At 38.6% G+C, this 21,772-nt stretch overlaps 1 long non-coding RNA gene across 1 annotated transcript in view; it reads left to right on the top strand.

Moving 5' to 3' along the window:
- The first annotated feature begins 17,464 nt into the window (after positions 1–17,464).
- LOC110203687 (uncharacterized) overlaps positions 17,465–21,772 on the top strand; it is a 15,618-nt gene continuing 11,310 nt past the window's right edge. The window contains exon 1 of the long non-coding RNA XR_002323055.2: positions 17,465–17,679. This is a non-coding gene — a long non-coding RNA (uncharacterized LOC110203687). The remainder of the gene's footprint in view (positions 17,680–21,772) is intronic.

Genomic DNA, 21,772 nt, shown 5'->3' with positions numbered 1-21,772 from the left:
TGTGGTGACAAAGCATTGGAAATTGAAGGGATGTCCATCTATTGGAGAATGGCTGTGGCATATGATTCTGATGAAATATTATTGGGCTATAAGAAATGGTTTCAGAAAAAAACCTAGGCAGACTTATATGAACTGCTGCAAAGTGAAATGAGCAGAACCAGGAGAACATTGTAGATAATAACCACAATATTGTAAGAATGATCAGCTGGGAAAGATTTAGCTACTCCGATCAAGACAAAGATCCAAGATGATTCCAAAAGACCCACGATGAACAATACTAACCATCTCCAGATACAGAACTGATGAATTCTGAGGGCAGAATGAAGCAAACTTTTTTTCACTTTCTTTATATTTCTTGCCTCTTATTGCTTGCTGTTCACAACATGGCTACTATGTAAAAAAGAAAAAGACCCTTTCTAATGTGTTCTCAACTATTTGGTTTGGAGGTGCCATGGCCCAATCAGGACACCCAAACCGGTCTTCCTTCTTTGCTATATGATTTTCAATTTAGTTCAACAAATATTTTGGCATCTAGGTGTCATTGTAGGCAGAATGCTGGACTTGGAGTCAAGAAGATGAGTGCAAATCCAGCTTCAGACTCTTACTATCTATGTGCTTCTGGGTAAATCACTCAGATTCTCTATGCTTCATTTTCTTCATGCATAAAATGGGAATGACAATAATGCCTATGCCCCAGGGTTGTTGTAAAGATAAAATAGGTTGATATTTATAATGTGCTTTACAAACTTTAAAGAGTCATATAAGTGCTAGCTAGAAATAATTCGTGAACTCCTACTATGTGCGAAGTACTATGGGCTGTGTGTGGTGAAGAAAAAAAGAGCATAGTCTCTGTCCTATAGTTTGGTTCTAGGGAAAATCTGACAACTCATAATGCAATTACCATCCAATCAACATTTATTAAGCACCTACGATATTCCAGGAACTGTACTCAGCAATGGTGATACAAAACCAAAAATTAAAGTCATGACCTCCAGAGCTTATGTTATGTTGAAAGTAATAACTAAGTTGATTTTATTGGGGGGGGGGGATGATGCCACTGAATCAAAGAACTTAAAGGTACGCATTGAAGGTGTGTTGCTATCCTGACCTTCTCTAAATAGGTCTCATCTTATAGAATAAGGATTGAATGAACCTGTGGTTTCATTGGTATAGGGAACTTCCAAGTGAGGAAACTCCTTCTTGCAATGCAGCTCTGCTGTTTATACTTTAAAGAGAATTCCCTAGAGTACTGAGACATTATATGGTACTTGAAACCAAGTAATAATGGTAACGATAATAGCTAGTATTTACTATGTGCCAGGTGCCACGATGAGCACTTTATCATTTTTCTCATTTGATGCTATTATTATCTCCATTTTACAGTTGTGTAAACTGAGGCAAATCGAGGTGTAAATAAGATGGATTTTATTATTCTTTTTTAGATACTAGTTCCTGGGATCCATGGCCAAAGCAGTCTACTAGTTCCCAGGAGTTCACATTAGAAACAATTTCTACCGCCGCTGTGCAGTGAGATATAAGGATTAGATAGTGTAAACATTTGTGCTTGGTTGCAAATAACCTACTGTGCTTGCGCTATGCTCAGTCAGCATAACATTGCTAGAGTTAATTTAAACTTGCTGGCCAAATGCCTTCTATGTGTGCTCCTCTATAAATCAAGTGAGCACTGGTCAGTGAGTGGGGATTTCAAGGATGCATAGGTGAATGCATGTGTGTCTGCCTCAACCAGCCTCCTTTGAGACTTAGAGGGCATTTGGGGAATTTGTGACCTTGGGTAAGTCATTTCATTAGGGATGCTGTTCATGCCTTGATTGGCCCCCATCGAGGCTTAGGGGGAATGCACAAGCTGGAATGCTGTGCTGCCTCGACTGGTCCACATCAAGGCTTAGGGGAATGAGATAGGAGTTGTGCTCCTACTTAGGGGTTGTTGCTCCATTCCTGCTGGCTCCTGCCAGAAGAGTAACTGGGGGAAGGTGTAGGAGTTGGTGCTCCCTTTATCAGCAATCTACTTAAGAATAAGAATAAATTATTATTGAACCCCTCATTATCTCTCCATTCCTGTCTTTCTGGCTGTCCTGATCAAGAGCGAACCTACTAGAGGCTGGAGCCCAAAACCTCCTGTGACTCCTGTGTCCTTAGAAGAGGTTAAGGTCACAAAGCTAGTGAGTTCTGGATTTGGATTGGAATTCAGGTCTTCATGACTCCAGGTCTGGCACTCTTGTTCATTGTGCCATCTGGTTTCAAGGCCAACTGTTTATTCACTATGCCAGCCTCATCATAAACCTGTGTAAATAGTCACATGTATGTATGAACTTGAGCTTAATCTCAGTAAATTGGCCAGTGTGTATATACTTTACTTTGCCTGAGCACTTATGTTTGTGTAAATCTTAATATAAGTTCTAATTTAACCCTGTCTATACCTATAACTTTTTTTTGCTCTAGCATCCATCTGTCATATGCCCTTTTGATGAAACTTGTCTGACCCATCACGCCCCTGTGCCTCCACAGGAGTTTGGTAATTAGATTAGGCCCTTCCATTCCCAAGGAGGGGAGATAGATAGAATGCCTTTTAGATCCAATTCAAACTTCTCTTTCCTATTGTCCTTTTCTGAGGTGTCAAGGCCTCTAACCTCTCCACTTGCCTGTTGATGTTATTGAGAAACTGTGGAAATCTCAGGTTCTTAGCCTTTTGTACGTCATAGGCTCCTTTGGCAATCTGGTGAAGCATATGGCTCACTTGTTAGAATATTTTTAAGAGCATAAAATAAAGTGCATTTGTATTACAAAGGAAACCAGTTATTTTGAAATATTGTTATCCAAGTTAAAAAATTTAAAAAAAAATATGGACCACAGATGAAGAACTCCTGCTGTAAACCCAATCAACCCATTGATCAATAAGCATGTTTAAACCACTTTCTATGTTCCAGGAGCTGTGCTTGCTGTTGGTGATGCAAAGACAAAACAATTCTTGGCCTCAATGAGCTATTAGAGGAGACAACACATATACGCATATGAGAATATGTAAAATAAATATAAAATAAACACAAAGCAGTTAATTACAAGGCAGTTAGAGAAGGAGGCTACTAGAATTTGGGGGGAAGGGGAATCAGCGAAACTTCAGGTAGAAGGTAGCATTTTAGCTGCATCTTGATGGTAGAGAATTCCATGAAATCAGGAGTGAGTAGGTCTAATGGAAACGCATGGAGATAGGCAATATGCCATGTCTGAAAAAGAGAGAAGACCAGTTGTCTGGAATGTTGAGTGTTAGGTGAATAATATATAATGAGCCTGGAAAGATAAGTTAGTGACAAGAATGAAAGACTTTAAAAGCCAAAAAGCAGAGTTCATATTTTCTCCTAGAGACAGTAGAAAGTTCCTGGAGTTTACTGAGTAGGGGAGTGATATGGTCAGAATATGACTAATGCTTGTTTGGCTGATGCTCCAAGAGGCAGTAGCTGGATCTCATTGGAGAGTTGCTGGGCGTCCAGAACCAATGGAGTTTAGTTCCTAGAAAACATGAGCACCCTGCAGAAAGATCACCTAGCATTGCCATTCCTGGGGCTGTTGGCCAAAGGCCAGATCCAAGAGTTGGATAAAAGAGGCCTTTGTAAAGTCTGTGTCCTTGATATAAGAAATTCTTTAAGACCTGAATTGGGCTAAGGAAAGAGATTGTAATGGGAGAGCCTCCATTTTCAGAGAAGCTTCAGTATGCCTGTGTGACCAATAAACGAATTATATTAGAAAAAGGCGCTGTTGGCACCCCAGATGTTTAGGGAGAGGAATTCAATCAAAGATCCAAAAGGACCCAAGGAAGCCAATAATATTGATTGACCTGCTGTGGTATATCAAGATGTCTCTGTTTCCCTATCCGTTGTTAGGCAGGCAGTAAAGTCATCATTTTCTTTAAAATCTCTAGGGAAGAACACCACAAAGTCACGGGTAGCAATTTGGGTGCCTGGAGGAAACGGGTCAAAGGCCATCAGTCCCTTTCAGTCTTGTCTACTCAGTCTCTGTCATTTGCATGGATCATAATTGTCATCTTGGGAGTAGAAATGTTTAGACAAAAAGAGCTTGCAAGGCTGCGGGAGAAAAACGATTCAAAAACAGACCTAAAGTGCTTAGATACTGCTTTACCTAGGCTGCCAGGGCAGCTGGCTGGGGTCTATAACACAAAAGGGCTGAAATAGTCAGAGGCTCTTAGCTTTTCAGGGCCAACAGCCCCAGGAATGGCAATGCTAGGTGATCTTTCTGCAGGGTGCTCATGTTTCGCAGGAACTAAACTCCATCAGATCCAACTCTCCAGTGAGATCCTGCCACTGCCTCTTGGAGCATCAGCCAAACAGCCCTATGAGCTGCAGCAGTAGCTCAGAGAAGAGGCTACCTCCCAAATGAATAATAACAGATGCACACAGCAGTTAGCAGCATAGCAGCTCAGCAAAAAGTCACCAAGAACACAGATGCTCAGCAAATCCCCGGCAGAGAGAAGCATGGTGGCATCACAAGAAGGCAAGGCAGCTGTGCAGCACAATAGGCATGAATTCCCCAGGGTTCTCATGTTCTCTATATGTGTGTCCCTCCTTATAGGTGTGTCCCCTCATCACACGTATCCTCTGCTTCAGAGATGTCAAATTCATATGCACAAGCAAGCTCCCAGAAGGTGCCCAACTGGATTAAAATTTAATTGGGAAATATTTGACAAAATAAATAAAAATATGACAGCACAGATAGTGTTAATTTGTACTTTTCTAAGTCAATATGTGACTAGTAGAGATCCTTACTATTTAAGTCTGAGATCATTGCTCTACTCTACTGGTAGCATGGGCTTCATAGGATAGTGAGTCCCTGTGTGTACATGGGGCAATAGTCTTATTTGTTGTACTACTACATTTGATTAGATGTCATTTGCTTTGTATTATTTGATGGGTGAAAGCAAAGTGAACACATCACAAGAGTGTTGGGAGTTATGGGGTTGGGGTTTTTTTTTGAGTTTTTATGGTTTTGATACTGACCCACAAAGTGGCTTGAACCTGAGCTACCTTTGGAGGGGGTACTGAGTAAATGTCTGTTTTGCTGTACCTACAGTATTTGTAAATAAAAGATTCTGAAACAAAGAAAGATTTCTTCTTCTGTATTCTCCAACATGTAAAATTCAACAGAGGACTTAACAGTTTCAGTGGTGAAGGAGAGACACGGCATGTAATGTATTAAATCCAATTCTGAATAATGCAGATGGCTGATACAGTCTTCTAGAAATATGAGATGTTTCTAGTATTCCCTTTTTCTCATTGATCAGGTTGGATTTTGAGAGGAAGCATTTTGCTTCATAAAGAGTACCACTCAATCATTTATATACCCTGTTCATTAGCATAAACAATACTGGCAATTCCTTTCTTCCTCTCCAAAACACATCAGAATATGGTACACATTTTGGAAAAAAGGCTCATTTCTGGCAATGAATGGTCTTCTGGAAGCTTTGGGACTCCATCCAGTACTTTTAAGTTTGGCAAACTGGAAAACACTCTGAAACAGGAGAGACATCACAGTAATTAGGTTGACCTGCTAAAGACCCAGAGCATTCTATTTCAGCTACAGTCTCTATAAATAAGCTTTCTTTTATGTCTCCCATCATTATAAGAAAGATGGCAGCATTGCAGCATCAGTGAACCTGACCCTAGTGTGTTTCACTAGCTTCCACATGGAGGTGATAGGATTATAGGATCACAGATTTAGAGCTAGAAAGGACCTTGGAGGCCATCATGATCAATGATTATACATTTCACCTGGGTGGGCAATACTGGCCTGCCTGGCTCTAGACGTGGGATTTAACACGTCTTTGACAGACTGTGACTTTTGATCATAGACACTGAATGCTACACAATTTGTTTTTATAACTGAAATAAATTTCAATGGTTACAGACTGCCCTAGGGAAAAATCAGTGCAGGGATTTAGCTGAGTGGTGTTATTACAGGAAGAAAATGATGGTCTATGAACATATTATAAAATAAAAAAAAAAGAATAAAGCCCCAACTGTGAAATGAGATTGAAAGAAGAACTCTACTACAGAAATAATGAGAGGATGCCAGATTTGGGGAGGGAGATTGGGCTGTTATCCCATCTTGACTGAGGGCACCTTTCTAAAGCTTACATTTCCCATTTGCAAATCAGATGCTGAGTTCAGAGGACAGATCATTCTCATCACCACCAAGTTAACAGTTGGAACTGATATTCACTAGCAGGTTTTTCCCCCTCCAAAGAAGGCATCTGCTTGACTTTACTGCATTGTATGTGGCCTATGGAGAGAGATCTGGCATCTTTCTGACTGTCTAGGATGCCAGAACTGGAAACTTCTCAGAGTGAATTCTCCTGGGGATTAACTGATAGAGGACCAAACCGTCTTTATGAAAGTTACAATATGATTTCCTCTCCTATAGCATCACAGATTTTGAACTGAATAAGACTTTAAGGGTCTCCTAATCCAACCCCCTCATTTTATGGGTGAGGAAACTAAAATGTAGAGAAGGAAAATGATTTACCCAAGATCATGCAGCAATCAATTTTAGAGTTGAAATTTGATGCAAAGTCCTCTGATTCACAGTGCAGTACTGCCTCCACTGTACAATATTGCCCTTTACTGCCTTGGAGAATCTCTGGTTGGGGGAGGAGAGAGGGAAGGAAAGGGCTGGGACTTTCCCAGTGAGAGCTCAGGCATAAGCTGCTTCTGGGAGTCTGGGATTGTGTGGCTGTTTTCCCTTAAATACATTTTATCATATTGGAATCAGGAGCTTCCCAATAATAAGTCAAATGATGGCTGGGGAGTTATCCACCTGCCTACAATGACCTAAACTATTGTCTATGAACAAAACCTGGAGATTTTAAGTTCTATTTTTTTAGACTGATGTTTTCTGGTTGGAGGACCTGAAACAAAGGAGGAAGGGGAAAGATAAGTGAATCTTTGTCACAATTCCAAGTAATAATGAATAAGAGAAGCATATAATTGTTTTATTCTTTCAAGCATAGTTTTAAAGGGTCGTTTTCCCAGGCTAACGTGATGGCTGGCTGTCACTGATGCTCAAAGAAGGTTTTATAGCACTAATAACTCACGTTTCAAGGTCATTCAAAATTCTATAAATGACTTCTGCTGCAGCACCGTGAGACAAGTATTGTGAGTATTATTATCCTCATGTTATCAATGAGCAAACTGAGACTTGGAGAGGGGATGTGATTTGGAGAACTAGACAGTGGCAGAACCATCAGAAGGCGTTAGGTAACAAAAGGAAACTGCTACTAGTCTTCACTTGATAGGCACTGAGGGATCAAAGCCTGTGAGGCCAGAAGTTTGGATAACTTGGGAACACGGCAGAGGGAAAGTGAATTGGAATTTGATGACAACTGCTGCCTTCATTATGCGCATTTGGATTTTAAGATGACTTGCATCTCTCCATTTGAAACTTCTGCCTTCAATAGACTGTTTCTAGGGATCAGAATGGTGATTTCATTGGTAAAGGGATAAAACTTGCTCTACCAAGGCAGTTCAGAGCATGTTCTGCTCCTTATAGTCTTGGAGAGTTTCCTAGAGTAAAGAGAGGTTAAATGGCTTAGATGGTGCAGTAGGCCTGTGTTCAAACCACTAAGCCTCCCTCAGCCTCAGTTTCCTCATCTGTAAAATTTGAAAAATAAAGCACCTGCAACACCTGCTGTGAGGACAAAATTAGATAATTTACACATAGTGCTTTATAAACATTAAAAGCCCCATGGGCTGCAAAAATCAAATCTGCAACAAAAGGAAACTGAGGCAGAGCTCTGAGCACAATCAGTTTCTTAGGGAGACCAGTGGTCCCTGAGCAATTGGATCCAAGACCTTTCTTGCAGTCAAGGATCCCTCTACTTACTGATCCATTGCTTTTATAGACCTTGGGAGGCCACTAAAAACAGAATGATTGATCATTGTCAAAAGTAGGGGAACTTCTGTGATTGGCCAAGGAAGATATCCATCAACCACTAGCATTTTATTAGCAGTGTTCTGGGGCTTTTCACAGGCTGTAAAAACCATTTATGACAAGGGAACAAGGAAACTGGTTTTTTGAGTATAGTTCACTTATAGAAGTGTGTGTGTGAGAGGTGGGGGGTGAGTAGTACTAACACAGTAATTTCCTAACATAAGTTAATAAAAGTCCTTATAACAAGCCCAACTAATAAAGCATAAATTTATCCTATCAATCAAGTAGGAGTAATATTTTCATCAATACATAGTGGGTTAATTAATTGTAACCCACATGACTCTTATCCTTACAGCATTAACTAAATCAAACTTAATTCTATGATACTTCACTCACTAATACAATCACTGATACTCATTAAATCATAATGAACTAATACTGATTAAATTGAGTAGATTTAGCAAAATCATTTTCACAGCACTATATAAATGTGAACTAAATGCAAGGTGTCCCCAAAGTCTTAGCGCATTTTTATGCTACTAAAAACTTAACTAAAACTTTTGGGCCACCCTGTACAGAAATCTAGAAATCAAGTTTTTTCTTGAATTCAAGGTTAGCTCTCTAGCCGTTATACCGCATTGTCTCCCTCAATGGATATTGTTAAATAAACATATTCAGGTGCTCTACAGCACTAAATTAAGGATTGAGATACATTCTTCCTGGATTCCAAACAACAATAATAATTAATAATGATGATGATGATGATAACAACATTTATATAATGATTGAAAGTTTATAAAGTATTCCATGCATGTTATATTATTTGATCCTTACTACAATTCTGTGAGGTAGGTACTACTATTATCTTCTTTTAATAGATGAGGAAACCGAGGCACATAAGTTTAAGTGACTTGCACAGGGTCACCCAGTTCGTAAATGTTTTTTTTTTAAATAAATTTATTTATTATTACCATTCTTTTCTTTTTTAAATTTTGAAATCCAAATTCTCTCTCACCCTTCCTTCACTCACTTCAGAAGGCAAGCAGATGGTATCAATTATATATAAGAAATCATGCAAAACATATCTCTATATTAGCCATATAGCCAAAAAAAGCAAAAAAGAAATAAAGTAAGAAAATTTTACTTAAATTTTCAATTAGAATTCATCAGTTCTCTCTCTGGAGGTGGATATCACTCTTTTTTTCATTGTGAGTCCTTTGGAATTGTCTTGGATTATTGCATTGAACAGAGTAGACAAGTCTTTCACAGTTGATATCACATAACCATTGCTGTTACTGTACACAATGGTCTCCTGGTTCTTCTCACTTCACTTTGCATCAGTTCATAAAGGTTTTACCATTTTTTTCTGAAACCACCCCCTCATCATTTCTTATATCACAATAGTACTCCATCACAATTATATACCACAACTTGTTCACCTATTCCTCAATGAATGAGCGTCCCGTTAATTTCCAATTCTTTGCCACCACAAAAAGAGCTGTTATAAATATTTTTTTACATACATGCATTTTCCTTTTTCATTGATTTCTTTGGGGTAAGATCTAGTCATGGTATTTCTGGGTCAAAGGCTATGCACAGTTTTATAGCCTTTTGGGCATAGTTCCAAATTATTCTCCAGAATGTCTGGACCAGTTCACAACTTCATCAACCATTTATCAGTGTACCTATTTTCCTCATTCTCTCCAGCATTTGTCATTTCTGATAGATGTGAGGTGAAGCAACCTCAGAGTTGTTTTAATTTACATTTCTCTAATCCATAGTTATTTGGAGCATTTTTTCATATGACTATGGATATCTTCAAGTTCTTCTTTTGAAAACTGTCTGTTTATATCCTTTGATCATTTATCAATTGAGGAATGGCTCTTAGTTTTATAAATTTGACTCAGTTATCTATGTATTTGACAAATGAGGTTTTACTCAGAAAAAATTGATATAAAAGTTTTTGATATTGCTTCTTTGTCTATGGTACCTTTTAGCAAAATGTAGTTTTCCTGATTGTCTCTTTTATTTAAGTCTCTTTGTTTTTGTTTTGCTTGAGATCATGATTGCTACCCCTGTCTTTTTCACTTTAGTTGAAGAATAATAGATTCTGCTCCAGCCTCTTGTTTTAACTCTTTGTGTGTGTTTTTTTTGTTTCAAGTGTATCTCTTATAAACAACATATTGCTTGATTCTAATTTCTAATCTATTCTGCTATCTGATTCTATTTTATGAGTGAGCTCTTCCCTTTCACATTTACAGTTATCATTACTGATTATGTGTTTCCCTCCATTTCATTTTCTTCTGTTTATCCTTCTCTCTCTCTCCCTCCCTCTCTCTCTCTTTCTCTCTCTCTCTCTCTTTTTCCTGCCCTTCCCTAAAAGTCTTTTTTTCCTCCAGAATACTTCCTCTCTTAATCTGCCTTCCCTTTTATCATCCCTCCCTTTTTCCTTCCCTTCCTATTTCCCTATTAAGATAGATTTTATATCCAATGAGTGTGTGTGTGTGTGTGTGTGTGTATTCTTCCCCCTTTAAACTGATTCCAATAAGAATGAGGTTCAAGTATTGCCCACCCACCTTCATTTTCCTCTTCACTATAAAAGTTCTTCATTGTAAGTCCCTTTTATGTGAGAGAATTTCACCATTCTACCTCTCTCTTTCCCCTTTTCCTAGTACATGACTTTTTCTCACCACTTCATTTTTTTGAGATCATCCCAACATAAATTAACTTACATTTATGCCTTTTGCCTATATATATCACCTCTAAATGGCCTAATACTGACAAAATTCTTAGAAGTAACATGTACTTCCCACATAGGAATGTAAACAGTTTAACTTTATTAAGTCCCTTATGATTATTCTTTTTTATGTTTACCTTTTTATGTTTCTTTTGAGTCATTTGAATGTTGTTTTCTTTTCAGCTTTGGTCTTTTCATCAGGAATGCTTGAAAATCCTCTATTTCATTAAATATCCATTTTTCTATTAAAATATTACACTGTTTTGCCTTGCTCCTTTGCCTTCCAGAATATCATGTTCAAAGCCCTCAACTCCTTTAATGTGGAAGCTGCTAAATCTCCTGTGATCCTGACTGTGCCTCCACAATATTAAAATTGTTTCTTTCTGGCTACTTGCAATATATTCTCCTTGACCTAGGAGCTCTGAAATTTGGCTATAATATTCCTAGAACTTTTCATTTTGGGGTCTCTTTCAGGAGGTGACCAATGGATTCTTTAAATTTCTATTTTACTCTCTGGACCTAAGATATCAGTTTTCCCTGATAATTTCTCAAAATATGATGTCTAGGCTCTTTTTTTGATAATGGCTTTTAGGTAGTCCAGTAATTCTTAAATTATCTCTCCTCAATCTATTTTCTAGGTCAGTTGTTTTTCCAATGACATATTTAACATTTTCTTCTTTTTTTACCATTCTTTTGACTTTGCTTTATTGTGTCTTGATGTCTCATGTAGTCATTAGCTTCCAGTTGCCCAATTCTAATTTTTAAGGAATTATTTTCTTCATAAGCTTCTGTACTTCTTTTTACATTTTGCTAATTCTGCTTTTTAAGGCATTCTTCTCCTCATTGGCTTTTTGGACCTCTTTTACCATTTGGGTTAGATTATTTTTTAAGGTGCTTTTTCTTCAGTATTTTTTTGGGTCTCCTTTGGCAAGCTGTTATTTGTTTTTCATGATTTTCTTGCATCATTTTCATTTCTCTTGCCAATTTTTCCTCTACTTCTCTTACTTGCTTTTCAAAATCCTTTTTGAGCCCTTCCATGGCCTGAGACTAATTCATATTTTTCTTGGAGGCTTTGGATGTAGGAGCTTTGACTTTGTTGTCTTCTTCTGGTTGTATGCTTTGATCTTCTTTGTCACCAAAATAAGATTCTGTAATCTGAGTATTTTCCCTCTGCTTGCTCATGTTCCCAGCCAATTATTTGACTTTTTTAACTCTAGGGACCTGTATATTTTCAGTTCTTCCAAGGTGGTACAATCAAGAGTGGGGTGTTTCCTTCTTTCCTGGCCTGTGCTCTGGTCTATGAGTGACCACAAGCACTCTTTTCTGCCTTTGAACTGTGAGGAGGATTCCCTATTTACAGCCACTACAAGCTCCACCACGCCAGTACTCCTCCTCACCCCAGGACTGCCACCCAGAACTGTGACCCAGCTCCAGGCATGGTGAATGCAAGAGAATCCTGCCTCAGCACCAGCAAAGAGATCCCTGCAACTCCCCTCTGATCAGCCACTCAATTCCTCCTCAGTCTGTGGTCAGAGAGTTCAGGAAGCAGCTGCCACCCTGGGGCTGTGTGGACTGGGGCTGGGACCAAGCTTCTCTCTCACAGTAGTCACAGACTTTTCCCACTGACCCTCTAAGTCATCTTTGGCATTTGTGGTTGAGAAGTCTGGAAACTGCCACAGCTGCCTGTGATTCAGTCCCCTGAGGCCTGCTCTGGGTTTGCTAGGGCCCTGTCTTTGCTTGCACTTCTCACGCTGAACTGGGGTCCTTTCCCAGCCCAGCACAATAGACCTTTCTTATCAACCGTCCAGGTTGTCATGGGCTGGAAATTTGTTTCACTCTATCTTTTTGTGGGTTCTGCTGCTCTATTATTTGTTTAGTCATTTTTTACAGGTATTTGTAGGTGTTTGGGGGAGAGCTCGAGCAAGTCACTGCTTTTACTCTGCCATCTTGTCTCTGCCCTTCCCCCCGCCCCCAAACACACAATCTCTTTATAACCATTTGTTCAACCTTCTCCTGGACTGAGAACTCCTAATACTGCTGCTGCTGCTGCTGTCACTTTTGCAGCTGCCTACAAGGCACATCCCTGGTACTGCTTCCATTCTGTAGGCTGCTCTTACCCTGATGTCACAGACCTCTCCTGCTGACTTCCTAAGTTATCTAAGGCTAGGAAAAGGTCTCACTCTGAGCCCTTGTCACCCCTCTGTCACTCCAAAATTCATTCTGAGGATTTATTTTACAGTTGTTTGATGGGGAATGTTGGGACAATTCAGCTGGCAATTCAGCTGCCAGTACTCTGCCATCTTGGCTCCACCCCAGCTGATAAATGTTGAGGCAAAATTCAAACTCAGGTCTTCCTGACTCTAATTCTAGCTGCCTATCCCATAGGTGCCACCTATAAAGCTAATGCTGGTAGTAATCAAATGACAGCTAGGTCCCCATTATTGAGAATAATGAATCCTATAAAGTGGTTACATCATTTGAAATTGCATCGCATATTCCATTTTGATCAAACCAATTATCATATTTTGTATACTTATAACTTTCAATAGTGTGAATTCAAATACATGTGATCCACTAATCAGGATTCAGCTGGACTTCACTATAACACTGCTTCACATAAAACAAGGTTTATTAACAATTAGATCACAGCTAGTTCACCTTACCTTTAATTCTCCATTGGCAGCTTCCATCAATAAGTGGGCAACACAGGATGGACAGGGATAGAGGGGTTGCTACGTTGATAAAAGCACATATCTAGTGTAAATGTCAAAGTATTTGTGGGTTTTAAGTGGATTATTTTAAAATATCTCCTACTAAAGTCTTTCTCCAATATTTCAATGTGGCATAGAGGTGACTTTAGGTTCACAGAGACTGTGTCAGTAGAGTGTATGTTCTAATAGGTGCTAAAAAGGCACAAAGACAGGCCTAGCCGTGGATTGACTGACTGTATGTCTGACATTGGAGGAGTAGCCTAACTAGGTGAAGAAAGCCTCATCCTCACACATTTGGCTACTAGGTAACAACTTGCTTTTTGACCATAGCAACTCATGAAACCATCTACTGCCAGAGTTAGGAAGGGGTTGAAGATTTCTAGGGAGGAGAAGATCATCCACCTCAAGGAAATTATAGATCCATCAAGTATCAGAGTAAGTTAAAGTGTGACTTAGAGGAAAACAAGTGGCTGACTTTGGGCCAACAGCTAAAGAAAATTGCTGCTCATAAATTAACAAAAATGATGCCTGGAAGCAAAAGAGGATGCCTAAGGCTGTGATTTTTATTAATGGTGAACCCACCGTCTGGTACTGGGAAATTTGTTCTCGGAATGTCACCTAAACACAATTAGCAATGCTATTGAAATAACTGCTGCACCCATGCTCCTGGAGGAATGACAAGATGGGGACAGTTTGCTCTCAGATTATAGTAGTGTGACAGTTCACTAACATTGCAAGATTTACTTTCTCCTCAGCAGAATATAAGATCCTTGAGGGTAGAAATTGGTTTTTGTTTTGACTTTGTGTTCCCCAGGGCCTCATGTGGGACTTAATAAATGATGAATGAATTAGAACAAGGCCAGGTCACAAGTCTATCTTATTTCTTCAGCTCCTTGAGGACAAAGGACATTCATTTATCCTAATCTAAGGGTGTGTTGTATGGTATAGATAAGGATTGGGAGTAGGCATGGGATTTCATGGTATGAAGGAATTCCTGGTACGCAAATTCCCTCCATCAATGTAGGATGGCACGTTATGTTCTTAGAGAATTGTCCAACACTGAGAAGTTAGGTGTCTTGCCTAAAGTAACATAATCAGTGTATGTTAGAGGTGGGACTTGAACCCAGGTCTTCTTGACTTCAAGTCTAGCTCTCTTTCTGTTTTGTCACACAGTCTCTCTTTAATCCAGAAGCAATTTTATTTTTATGGCTTTTCACTGTGAATCAGGAGTGTAGCAACTTATGAGAACCAGTGACACAGTGGATGAAGAGCTGGTCTTGGAATCAAAAACTGGGTAATCCAGTATATAGCTTCCATGTATTTACTTGCATGTTGTCTCCCACATTAGACTGTCAGCTCCTTGAGGGCAAAGACTGCCTCTCGCCTCTTTTTCTATCCCCAGCACTTCACACAGTACGTGGCACATAGTAGGTTCTTAATAAATGTTTATTGATTGACATGTTAAAGTCTCACCTCACACACTGGCTAATGGCTATGGAACCCTGGGCAAATCACTTAGGCTCAGGGCTCCTTAAGCAATTCTCCAAGACATTAATTTGCAGGGAAATTGCCCAACTGCCTTCATAGAAGGAGCTTCCTCACCGGGAATTCCCCTATTCCTATGAAACCACAGGTAAGGACAAAAAAAAAGTGGAATATGATGTAATATACTTCCAGAATTGGGGAAATGATATTTTTGATAAGGAAGGAAATAAAAGCTATGACTTATTGTTAAAATGTAATGGGGATAAATAAGCATTAGAATGTAATTTTGATGCTGGAGAAAGATCTTAGATCCCGTTAGGATAGAAAGAATAGTAGCTCTGCTGTTCAGATCTGGGATTAAACCCCGCCTTGGATGGGAGGTTCACCCATGTGAATTTAGGCAAGACACTTATTCAAGGTCACTGTTAAGTGACAAAAGGTAGAATTCAAATCCAGTTCCTATGACTCTAAGTTTTATTTCAGTTTTCATACATAAAATAAGGAGGTAGTTTAGAGAGCTTCAAAGATCTCTTCCTTCTCCAAATCTATGTGCCTGTAAGTGTAGAATTTGGAATCAGAAGCCCTAGAGCCTAGGTTTGAATTCAACCTCTGCTTCTTACTGACTGGGCTTGGCATGTCAAGAAATCTCTCTGAATCTTAAGTTCCTCACCCACTCAATGACAGGATTGGGATTAGATGGCTTCTAAGGTTCCTTCTAAGTGGCTCAGTGGGTAGAGTGCTGGGCCTGGAGCAAAGAGGACCTGACCAGATTCAAATCCAACCCCAAAAACTTATTAGCTGTGTGACCCAAGGCAAGTCTTTTAATGCCTATCTGCCTCAGTTTCCCCAATGGTAAAATGGAGACCCTGGAGAAGGAAATGGCAGACTCATCCAGTATCTTTGCCAAGAAAACCCCAAATGGGGTCACAAAGAGCCAGATATGACTAAACATGACAGTAACAATGAGGTTCTTTCTGGATCTAGTCTTTCTTCCCTCATTTTAAGAAATGAAGAAACTGAGACCCAGATAAGTGGGCTAATTTGTCCAAGATAACATAATAAGTTAGTGAGAAACCCTGGATGAGAACTTAGCTCTCTGCATTCCAACTTCTCCTCTACCTTTCAGATTTACTGTAACTGATAACCCTGAGAAAGGGGCCCAGGAGCAGCAAGACATTCGTCTTCATGTCATCCTTCCCAAGGCTGCTCAAATTCTATTGTACCTCCTGGGCCTGTTCCCAACAGTGAAGAAGGGAGTAAACTCACTCATGCTTGGCAGGTATATTACCTCTTTCAGACTACTTTGGTATATTTAATAAGTTATCTTTTTCTGTTCACTAAGTGGGGCACTGGAAGCCAAAAGGAATGAAAATCCAACCAAAGAATAAGCATTTTGGAAGGATGTTGCCCTGTATCTAATCTAAGCCAGATCCATCTTCAGAAAAGAACAGAAATATCATCCATTAAATGCCGGAGGTAAAAATGCAGCCAGGCATAATTTAATATTACTCAGAGTGTCTCAGATGAAATGTCCTACATACGTGTGAAGTTATCTTGTTACTGGTACCTAAAGCTGACACATGCCAATCTTTTCGAACTTAAAAAAGGAAAAAGTGGGTTGGAGATAATGGAAGATAGCAAGGGTATAAGGCTGAGAGTGGTGGCATCTCTAAATTAGACCAGATTCATGAAGTAATGGTAACAGGGAAAAAGCATAATAGATTAAAGAGAATTCAATTGGGGCAGGTGTTTTAGAAATTACTCCTTTAGAAGAAGCATAACTGAATGTGAAGTGTGAGCAAGCCTTTGTTTATTTGGTGGTGCTGTGGTTAGAGTACTGGGCCTGGAGTCAAGAAGACTTGAGTTCAAATCTGACTGTGTGAACCTACCTAGGCAAGTCATTTTACCCTCTGTCTGACAGTTTTCTCACTGGTAAAATGAGGGTGATAATACTACCTACATCCATGGGTACTTGTGAGGATTAAATGAAAGAGTGTTTGTAAAGGTGTGCCACATAGTAGGTGCCTAATAAATGCTTATTCCCTTCCCTTAGAGGACTTACTGTTTTCTGTAGTTTTGGTGAAATTCACAGGGATTCCTCTTGAGCATGAGAGATTCTAAAGGAGTGGATTGCAAGCTGGAGAGTCCACTTAGTGTTGCGATCTGGTTTTCAGCCAAGGATAAATGCCGTGTTTCGGGTATCTTTGGCAATTGTTTGAAAGATGTAAAGCAATTTTTGCTGACATTTAATTCTTTGCATCTGGGTACAAGAAAAACAATTCATACAATATCTTCTCAAGAGGGAGAAAATCCATTCACTTTCTAGTGGGATTCTGTATGTTAGATACACTTTTCAATTCAAAAATAAAACATTAAAGTCATCATTTAAAAAAAAAGACTAAAATTCCCTAAAACTCTCTAGTGAATACATTTCTTTTCCTGATGAATAACTGTCCTCAGCATGTGGATTTAACACCATAATTTGATTAGGCTGAGCTTACGTTGCTAAAAATAAGTCACATCATTATAAGTTCCACGGTGTCCTAAGGACAATGATGTAAGAGTCCTTTGTTATTTAGGTCCTGGTGAAAAACAGCCACAGCCATAGTCATGGGATTGAGGCATCTGCCTGTCAGGAACCAAAGGCTGTTTTGCACAGAATGAGTGATCAAGACAATGACGGTGTTACTCTGATGATGTTCAAATTCTGTAGGAGGAGGCAGGTGAGAAAATGAGAAAAGTGAAGACAGAGCTTTTTAAAGAGAGAACTGACATGAATGAAGACTCAAGGTAAACTCAGTTTTCATCAGAAAGTTAATTTATTGCTAAAAGTCTGTTTCTCTTAACAGTAGAATTATGTCCCAGAATAACATTATGGCTTCCAAAGATTTAAAAATTTGTCCTTAAAGTTGATCTGTACTATATGAATAATGGATGAAAAGCACATTTACAAATTGTCCTCTCAAGGCAGGGCTAAGGACATGTAAGGTGGGGGAAATAAGTAGGGGGGTTGGCATTGGAAAGGATTGTCAAGGATCATTATTCATTAGAACTGATTTCCTGGTTTCTCCCTTTGTGCCTTGGGAATGTTATTTATTCTTAGAATGCTTGTCCCATCTTACTCTTCACTGGCCCAATTTCTTTCCTGTCCTCAAAATTCATTTTTAAAATTAATTAACCCCCAAAGTTGTCCATGAGTGGCTGCACATTTTATTCACTCCTCTGTCAGTGTTCATTCTTGGTGATTCAATTCAATTAAAAAAAAAACATTTAAAGTACCTCCTACATGCCAGGTACTGTGCCAAGTACAGGGAATATAAAGACAAACATGAAACGGTACCTGGCAAGTACTTAATCAATGGTTGAATGAGGACAAGCAGGGATATGGGCAGGGAGGACAGACAGAGACAGAGAGAAAGAGACAGACACGAAGACAGAGAGAAAGACAGAGCGAAGACTGAGACAGAGAGAAACAGAGACAGACACAGAAAGACACACAGAGAGACATAGAAAGAGAGAATGAATGTCTCCTTAGTGATATTGAAAGCCAAGATGGTCTTTTCTCTTTCCTTTGTTTTCCCTCATGGTGACTGACTCATAGAATTTCTAATATACAGGTGCTCAATAAATAGTGTTGACTGACAACACCTAAGTCAGGAATAGAAGGTACATGGCCCAGTAATCAACACTGTTGTTTGCTACTCAACAAAAAAGGACAGACTTCTCTGCTCACATGACTGTATGAGCATAAACTACTCTTCTATGATTCTAGTGTAATTAGTGCTTCAAATTAATAATTTGATTTGAAAAAATTCTATTAGTCCATTTTCTCTATTTGCAAATAAACTTATTTTCATTGATGTAATTCAAGTCACCTATATACAGCGAAAGGCATTCCCTCTTACTTAATATTTAGTGTGCCTTTAAATGGGCCTTAAAATATTTGTAATTTTGAGATGCACCTATACCTGACAAGAAATTATTTGAAATAAGAATTCTACTATTACTGATACTGACAAGAGATGTGTATTTAGAAAAGAAATTGAAGGTATTAGAATAGGCAAAGAAGAAAAAAAGTTATCACTCTTTGCAGATGCTATGATGATATACTTAGAGAATCCTAGAGAATCAAGTAAAAAACTACTTAAAATAATGAAAAACTTTAACAAAGTTGCAGGTTATAAAATAAACCCACATAAATCATCAGCATTTCTATATATTACCACAAAGCCCAACAAGAAGAGATAGAAAGAGAAATTCCATTTAAAGTTACTGTAGACATTATAAAATATTAGGAGTCTACCTGCCAAAACAAACCCAGGAATTATATAAACACAATTATAAAACATTTTTCACACAAATAAAGTCAGATCTAAATAATCGGGAAAACATCAGTTGCTCATGGGTAGGCTGAGCTAACATAACAAAAATGACAATTCTACCTAAATTAATTTACTTATTCAATGCCATACCAATCAAACTACCAAAACATTATTGTATAGAGCTAGAAAAGAGTGGTGCATTTAGGATATGTGCACAAATACATTGCCTAGACCAGTGATTTCTTTGGGTTTAGGGAACTATACCAGTTCACTCCTTCTGATAAATGTAGATCAGCAACTATTTCTCAATTGATGGTCTGAGTGAATTACCTGAGTCACTAAGCTGTGAAGTGACTCCTCCAGGTTCATGCAGGCATGTATAAGTCAACAACAGACCTTTCGCCTAGGTATTTGGCTCCATGGCAGCTTTCTATTTCTCATGCATGATCAGTATAGACGACTAAATTCTTTCCTAATACAGCATGCCCTAGATCTTTTGGAATGTTGTTTCCTTGCCATGCTTAGAGATTTTGATTTTAAACTGTCTGCTGCGTTGGTAATTGAATGTGGTGTAAGTACCTGGGCAGTCTTATGGCACTTAGATCCGTCAAAGAATTGTCCACCAGCCAAAGGGTTCGCACTCGAATTAGTCTTCGGAGAATCCTGTTCAAATTATCTGCTTGATAAGGGTCTCCCAAAGCCTGAAATGAAATGTTCAAATTCTGGAGGGGAACAAGAAGGTGAAAAAGCAATTTCTTTTTTGCGACTTTTTTCAAAAACTGTTTTTTTTTAAAAGACCTGATGATCTCACACAGAACCACATAACTACCTACTTCCCCTGAAACCCACAGTTAATGACAATTCAGAGTCCTGTGAATATCATGCAAAGAAGGTAACACGAGCACTTTATTTTTGAAAAAAAAAACTGTGGATTTATGCCTAAAAATAACTTTGGAAGTTGGCTGATTTTTCACAATCAACCACCCTATCAACATTCTTGATTTCAAGGGAACTAAAATAATTTCTATTCTAAGCTCTATAAGCTTAAAGAGTCATGATGCCTATAAAAATCACATTGTCTCCTTTTTAAATGAAATTTCTATATGATCACTATTAATTTCTGGAAATAAAAAATGTAGAATAAGAGAAAGTGTCAATACATTTAACTTTTTTCTGAAGTAAAATTGCTTCCTGTTTTTAAAGGACCTTCAGAAGTCTAACATCTGGGAAGATTATTAATGTCACTACAGAGTTTCTATGTGTTTTTTGACATAACACAACATAAACTAAATGATTTAAATGTGACTTTTACCAAAAAATGGAAGTTATTAAGATAAAACTACCAAGTAAATGCTGAAAGGGCACATATTAATGAAGTGCAGCTGGAACTGTTCAGTCTACATCTACCTGGATATTCTGATTATCAGGGCCATTCAAGGCCACTTTCATTAGGAAGACTGTTGACTACCTTGAAGTCAGAGGCAAATTTAACCCTAATCCTAATTTCACCTTATGGAAAGTCTCACTGTTGGGATATAAAGGAGGTGATCTGAAGGCCTAATATCTTTTCATCTCCTCATTTATGCAGGGGGAAGGTATTTTGGCTCATTTGCATGTGCAGATCAGACCTGGTCTCAAATAGTTAAACTGGGATAGGTCATTCAACCAAAAAAATGTTGTCATACTAGCCATAACTAGTAATTCTGAGATCTAGTGCAAATACAGAAGAGTGGTGAAAGTAGATACTTTACTTTGATTGAGAGGAAGGGTACAGTAATTCTAGAGGGCAGGGCCAAAATGGGCCCTTTGGTCTCTAGATCTTCTGTACCTAACATTAAGTTATTCATTGACCAAAGGCTTATAAAGTTGAAAGAGACCTTAGAGGCCATCTCATTTCCCAAGTGATAAATGAAGTTTTCCAATGAAGTTCTGGACTTTCAAAGAAGTTCAATGAAGGTGATTTTCCATTGAAGAAATCAAAACAATTTATAATCATATAAAAATGATCTAAATCAGTGTTGATTAGAGAAATGCAAATTAAAACAACTTTGGGATATATACCTATCAGATTGGCTAAAATGATTGAAGGTGAAAGTTGACAAATGTTGGAGGAGATGTGGAAAAAGTTGGGACACTAATTCATTGTTGGTGGAATTGTGAACTGATCCAACCATTTTGGAGAACAATCTGGAATTATGCCCAAAGAGTTATTACCCAGCATTTCCAAAATGATTGCCAAAGATGATTAGAGAAAAAGGAAAAGAACATATATTTTCTAAAATGTTTATAGCAGCTCTCTTTCTCATGGCAAAGAAGTGGAAACTGTAGGTATGTCCATCGACTGGGGAATGGCTGAAGAAGTTGTGGTATACAATTGTGGCCATCTAGTCTCATCCCCTGTAAGGATCATAGATCCAAAGCCAGGTGGAGCCTCAGAGACCGTCCAGTGCAACCTTTCCATTTTAAGGCTGAAGAAATTATATCATTAAGATTAGTACAGGAACCCCCCCCCCAAAAAAAAAAAAAAGATTGCTACAGGAAGATTAAGTGACTTCCTGCCT

The sequence above is a fragment of the Phascolarctos cinereus genome, unplaced genomic scaffold (genome assembly GCF_003287225.1).
Source record: "Phascolarctos cinereus isolate Bilbo 61053 unplaced genomic scaffold, phaCin_HiC Scaffold_7;HRSCAF=346, whole genome shotgun sequence".
Lineage (NCBI taxonomy): Eukaryota > Metazoa > Chordata > Mammalia > Diprotodontia > Phascolarctidae > Phascolarctos > Phascolarctos cinereus.
Note: the sequence above shows the minus strand (reverse complement) of the source record. Positions and strands in the feature narration are given on the sequence as shown.